The following is a 7,500-nucleotide window of genomic DNA, read 5'->3' on the forward strand; positions in this document are numbered from 1 at the left end:
AATGTAACAGCAGGGCTGCCTACAAATATGTAAGACACCATATATAGAGCAAACTTTTATATAATGACAACGTGTCGCTCGGTGACGAGCCTAACGTTTAGAAATACCTAGAAAATAAATGGATTTAGCAGTTAAAAGAAAAAGAGTGAAGACATCTGATGGGAGGGGTATTTTGAGGAGTTGGTAAATGTTGTTGAACTGAAGGTGGCAGTGATTTCATACATTGGGCAGGGAGGTATAACATCTTATAGTAGTGAGGTAGTGCCAGATGTCAGTGTGAGACGTGCGTGAGGCAGTGGGCAAAACAAAACCTGGTAGAGAGATGGGATATCTAGGCTCAACACAGAAATGTTGCAATCAAGTGGGAATTTAATTTGGAGTGTTAGTACACTTGTTTAATATATTCATGAAAGTGAGAAAGATACCTAGGGATTAGCAGAAAGAATGCATGACTTTGTTTAAGGGATGTATAAAAATAAGGAAATAAGCTTGTAGAGTATAGAGGGTAAAGTGTGTGGTAGTTATTATTGGAAGAATTAAGGCTAAGACAGTATGACTGCAGAGGAACAAGAAGGTTTTAAGAAGGGTAACAGATGTATGTTTACAGTGAAACATACAAATGAAGAATACTTAGATAAAGGTAAGAATTTTTTTGTTGCATTTATGGAATTAGGAAAGACATATGACATGGTGGATAAAGTAACAATGTGGTAGATGTTGCAAATGTATAAAATAGGTGCTAGGTTACTAAAAGCAGTAAAGAGTTTTTCTGTGGATAGCGAAGTTCAGGTTAGGGTATGTAGGAGAGGGATTATTTTTCTGTAAAAGTAGGCCTTAAGCAGGGATGCGTAATGTTGTCATGGTTATTTAATGTATTTATAGATGAGGTTGTAAAAAGAAATGAAGGCCAGGGTGTTGACGAGAAGTGTGGGATTCAAAGATAATGAATCTGATAAGAAGTGAGAATTCTCCCAATTTCTATTTGCCGATGACACGGTTCATTTGGGAGATTCTTTAGAGAGGTTGCGGAAGTTAGTAAAAGAATTTGTGAGGGTATGTCAAAGAATTAAATCAAAAGTGAACATTGAAAACAGCAAGGGTGATGAATAACAAAAATATAGGTAATGAAAGACTGAGCATCAGATTGGAGGGAGAGAGTATTTGGAAGTAAATGTATTCATCTTTTGTGAGTGGAACTGTCGGCAGATGAATATATGAAAGATGAGGTGAACCACAGAATGAACGAGGGAAAAAAGGTGAGTGGTGCACTTTGATATCAGTGGTTATAAAGAACTTTATCCACGCAGGCAAAATGTTCTAGAGTATAATGGTTTCAACGCTGTTGTGAGAGTGTGATGTGTGAGTTTAAAACGTTGCAGGGGAACAGGAGGCTGGAGCCACTGAATATTTAGTGTTTCAGGGCAATATGAAGTATGAATATTAGGCAAAGAATTCGGAGTTTGGGGAGTAGGTGTGAGGTTGCCAAAATTATTATTCAGATGGCTAGAGGGGGATTGTTGTCGATTTGTTCTAACATTTAGAGGATGGAGCAAAACAGCATAACTAGCAGTTGTATAATCTGGAAAAGAGGGAAGGAAGGATAAAGGTAGTCCCAGGAAAGGTTGTAGAAGGCTTAAAGTAGGTTTTGAGTGCTAGGAGCTTGGACATCCAACAGGCTTGTGTGAGCTAGTTAGGTAAGAGTGGAAGCAAGTATTTTTTATGATTTGACCTGCTGTTTGAGTGTGACCAGAATAAGTTCCCATCCATTTTTCATTTATTCTTTGATATTCATTCGTTACGACTTATCTTTGAGTTATAGACTATATGGCTATAATGGGAAGGAGAACAGATGCACCAAGAAAACTTCTGGGACTTGTTTGATGAGAGTAGCGTCAAAGTTAGTGGCAGATGACACAAACATGTCACAGAAGTGCTGGTTGTAAAAATCATCTTATTAGAACCCTCGTGGCTGAACGGTATAGCGCTGAGCTTGCTACTACTATCAACCACTTTTTGAGTTTTCCCTACATTCTTCACTTACACACACACTTACACACACACTTACACACACACACACACACACACACACACACACACACACACACACACACACACACACACACACACACACACACACACACAGGCATAACACAATGGGATATAACACTAACGTCACACGACAGCTTTTATTTCACAAGTATTATTACGCTACGCATTCAGATACTGCTACGCCACACATCCAGCTGTTACATCGTACCATCAAACTATAGTTAAGCCACACTTCTAGCTATTCTAATGTCACTCATACAACAGTGTTTCGTCACACAGCCAGCCAGATATTGCAACGTCACACAGGCAGCCAGATATTGCTACGTCACACAGGCAGCCAGATATTGCTACGTCACACAGGCAGCCAGATATTGCTACGTCACACAGGCAGCCAAATATTGCTACGTCACACAGGCAGCCAGATACTGCTACGTCACACAGCCAGCCAGATATTGCTACGTCACACAGGCAGCCAGATATTGCTACGTCACACAGCCAGTCAGATATTGCTACGTCACACAGGCAGCCAGATATTGCTACGTCACACAGGCAGCCAGATATTGCTACGTCACACAGTCAGCCAGATATTGCTACGTCACACAGGCAGCTAGATATTGCTACGTCACACAGGCAGCCAGATATTGCTACGTTACACGTCCAGCCAGATATTGCTACGTCACACATCCAGCAATATACTGCTACGTCACACATCCAGCCAGATATTGCTACGTCACACATCCAGCCAGATATTGCTACGTCACACAGCCAGCCAGATATTGCTACCTCACACAGCCAGCCAGCTATTGTTTCGTAACGTCACACATTCAGCCAAGGTTGCTTCACACATCCCACTACTGTCGTCTCATGCATCCATCTCTTGTTATGTTAAACGTGTAGCTCTTTACGTCACGTTTTCAACAGCTCTGACATGCAAATTCAGCTCTCATGATGTCCCACGTCTCCAGCTGGACGATCGCGCAATAAACTGCTATGATCATTCTAGTGTTGCTTCCACCAGATGAGACTGTCATACAGAGTGCTTATTTACCTCTCTGTTTCTGCATCCAGGCGGATTTCCCTTGACTAATGATCGTTATTAAATACTTCTGTGGATGTGTGACCAGTCTTAATAACCCCTGTGTATGTGACCAGTCTTAATTAGCCCTATGTGTATGTGGGTTACCAGTCTTAACCCCTATATGTGACCAGTCTTAATTACCCGTGTGTGTATGTGACCAGTCTTAACCCTTACATGTGTGCAGTCCTAATTATTCGTGCGTGACCAGTCAATTACCCCCGTGTGTGTGATTATTGTTAATTACCTGAAGTGACCAGTGTTCATTAACCATGAGTGACCTGCCTTAATTAACCATTAGTGTCCTGCGTTAATTACCTCTGTGCGCGTGATCCTAATAACCCCCTGTGTTATGAGCACGATAAATACTTTTTAAGCATGATAATTAACCCTATGTAAGAATGATAATAATCCCTGTATTTTTAAGAATAATTAGCTTAGCGATCCCCGGTACAGCTGGAAACATTAGGACGCGTTTCCTAAGGCACCTGCTGTCCAATGTTCACCCATCAGTAAAATGGGTATCTGGGTGTTAGTGGACTGGTGTGGGTCGCATCCTGGGACAAAACTGACCTAATTTGCCCGAAATGCTCAGCATAACAAGGGGCTTTCTATATAGTAGTATGTCACTGATGCAGCTAGGTCTGTATACCTTGTACATGTACTTGTAGATATAAATATTATTATGGAACCAATAATTGCCGAGGCTTTTCGAAGCCACCTTGAAATGACAAATTGATCAATGACTCTCGGCATGGTTTAACAGGGGCGTTGATGCCTTTACGAATTTACAATTTTTTTTTTCACTAAGGTATTTGACGAGGCAGATCACGGTAATGAGTATGATACTGTTTATATGGACTTCATTAAGGCTTTTGATATAGCTTCACATAGGAGATTGAGAAAGGCAGACACACGGAATAGGATGGGAAATTTTTTCATGGATAGAGGTGTGGTTGACAGAGGCGACAATTTACGAAATGGGAAGAAATCAGAGTGGAGACGCGCCACAAGCGGTGTTCCATAGGCGTCAGTACTGGGCTCTTTGCTGTTCACAATATATATATATATACGACAGAGATGATGGAATAAATACCGACATAAGCAAGTTTGATGAATTACGCACACGTGCAACATTTGGGTATCCTTATTTGAAAGACGTTTTGCCATCCAGTGGCTTTATCAATACATTACATGGACATAATATGAAGACTAAAAATATATACAGCAGACAGTGGAAAGCGAGGTAATCAGTCCCTCAGCCGTAGTTTTGAAAAAACCTGATGCACAGGCAGGAAGATTGCTGCTTATATACTGGAGTAAGAGGATGTGCAGCAGACGAAGGCATTGTCACTGGTAGGCGGGATTTCCCAGTGGAAGTTAGTCATGGCCTAGAATTTGGTTAGGAGTTAGCACGTTGTGATGTCCTCTGTAACAAGATTCCATGATGTTGCTGTGTCTGACACTGAATACCACTGATATACAACATAAGCAAGTTTGCCAATGACACTAAAATAGGCCGTCGGATTAATTTTGATGAGAACACTTGAGCGCTGCAGAAAGACTTGAATAGGCTGATACAATGGTCGAAGAAATGGCAGATGCAGTTTGATGTAGACAAATGCAAAGTTCTAAGTCTTGGAAAAAAATAACCATGGCACTTATGAACTAATGTAGATCTAATCAATGAATGCGAAAAAGAATAAGGAGTTCTGATTAGCAGTAATCTCAAGTCAAGACAACAGTGCTTAAGTATGTATTCGCAATAAAGCGAATAGAATTCTTGGCTTAATATCAAGAAGTATTAATAACAGGGGTCCTCAGGCTGAAAAATTAGATAAATGTGCAACCTCTGGGTATCTTTAATATGTATTAGTGTCACCATCCAGTAACTATCAATACAAGAACATAATGTGAAGAGTGTAGAAGTATATACAAAATAAGAGGTAATTAGCCCCTCAGACTAGGAGTAGGTAATGAAGACTCTCCATAACCTTCTTGCCTACTCAAGGCCCATTCCCTAGGTATGACCGACTTTCACTGGGAAATCCCGCCAAAAAGTAACAATACCTACGTCTGCTGCACGTTCCTCATCTGATGACAGTGTATAAGCGCTAATCTTCCTGCTTGTGCTTCAGATTCTTCAAGACTACGGTGCTCATTACCTACTCCTATATTGGGGACTTACTACCTCGTCTTTTGTATATACTTCGTCTTAACTTTGTCCTTGTATTGATAAAGCCACTGGATGGCGAAACGTCCACAAATTAAAGACAGACATATGTTGCACATGTGTCTAATTTTTCATAGTGCCATGTAGCGGTCAGTGACACGGTCCTAGTGTGTCATGTAGCGATCAGTGAGACGGTCCTAGTAGGCCACGTAGTAGTCAGTGAAACTGTCTAGTGGGCCATGTAGAGGTCAGTGAGACGGTCGAATGGGCTATGTAGCGGTCAGTGAGACGGTCTAGTGAGCCATGTAGCGGTCAGTGAGACGGTCTAGTGAGCCATGTAGCGGTCAGTGAGACGGTCTAGTGAGCCATGTAGCGGTCAGTGAGACGGTCTAGTGAGCCATGTAGCGGTCAGTGAGACGGTCTATATGCCAGTACGGTCAAGTAGTATGTACAAAGATATAATGAATTGATATGAAAGTTGATAGGTTATTAAAAACGGCGAAGGGCACCTAGGACTGAAGTGAATTATTTTCCAGTAAAAATAGGTAATGAACAGAAAACATCTGTCAATACGTGTGCAAAAACAGCCCGTTTAAAACCCACCCAAAGTGGTCAGGCCATTTAACCTTTACCTCTTTCTTTTTGATTCTCCATACCCTTTTTCGCTAATACGGCCTCTCCCCTTCATTGGAATCCTTCGTATCATCTAACAACTAAAAGCTTTGGTCAAAGGTGTGTGATGTCACAATGGTTGCTAATATTTACAAATGATGATGTAAAAGAAGTGAATGCTAGAATACTGGGGAGAGGTGACATCTTAAGAGATAATGAAGATATAAAACTGTACTTGTCACAATTACTCTTTGCTGATGACAATACTCGCTTCAAGATTCTGAAGAGAAGTTGCAAAGATTAGAGGAGGAATATTGGTGGGTGAGTAAAACAAGAAAGTGTACCAAGTGTACATAGAAACCAGCCGAGTTGAGCTGAAACTGAACCTAAACTATAGCTGTTTAGCTGGTGTTCCGCATCACTGGAAGTCACACGTCACCTGTAAGAATAGTCAGGTCAGGTGACAGCCTGTGTGTGTATGTATGTGTATGTGTGCGCGCGCGCTCTGAACGTATTAGTAATCCCGTAATAATCACTGCATCCGGCATCCACTCTCCATGGTAAATGTTACAGTTCAGAGTATTAATGTGTACATAATGATAATAAAAAAATAAAAATAAAAATCTATATTATTATTTGGAAAGCCCACGAGTGGCTTCCTCCCTCCCAATAAAGTGTTAACTAGAATAAATTGTATATATAGTACAAAGAGAGAGGTGAATAATTGATAATGCGAGGCAATATGGTGTTAACCTTGGTAACTGATACCGACTAATTGGTGCCTGCCTGGCCAACCAGGCTGTTGCTGCTGGTGGCTCACTGACCCACGTATCCATTTCAGCCTGGTTGATCTGGCACCTGGTGAAGAGACTTGTGATTGCTCTCATGGCCACTTCCAAAGCACACTCTTATGCCAGGGTCGGCACCAGAATGTCTGTCCTAGGAGGGGGCTATCTGGTTATTACAATTTTTATTTGGGGGCTTTGGAGGCAAAGGGAATTTTGGGAGTTGAAGTCCCCTCTCGCAAAGTTCCTTTTTGCGCCCCCATTCGACTTTATGGATTATAATTATGGCTTTATTTCATTCTGTGTCCCCGACGTGTTTCATACTGAACAGGCATTATTTTCGTCGTCCCTGATGCACGTGTACTGTACTTATATTCGCAAACCGAGTTCCAGCATCCTTGATGTTTCTCCTACTTACTTTTTATCGTAACCTCCGCAAGGTATGATTTAAACACCAGCCTTGATAGTGAAATTGTCTTTGTTTCTATTTTTATATCTCGCCAAATCTTTAATAAAAGTCGTGGCGATGGTCTCTATTTTGCTCCTGTCTGGCATTGCTCATAATACTTTGGAAGACACACTGCTGAATGAAAGAACAACGTATTTAGTAGGCTGGTCAGTTGTGTTGTCGATGCTGTGTCTTAAGACTACGCTTAGTCCTCTTTCTTCAGTCTACGACGTTATGTAGTGGGAAGTGAAGTAGCTTGAATGTGTGCTCAAGGTATTTCCACTCCAAGATATTTTGTGTCGAAAACTTTAAAGGCTCTGAGAAATAATCCTATAACGACACCTCTCTTGGTCATGTT

This window comes from Cherax quadricarinatus, chromosome 64 (assembly GCF_038502225.1).
Source record: "Cherax quadricarinatus isolate ZL_2023a chromosome 64, ASM3850222v1, whole genome shotgun sequence".
Lineage (NCBI taxonomy): Eukaryota > Metazoa > Arthropoda > Malacostraca > Decapoda > Parastacidae > Cherax > Cherax quadricarinatus.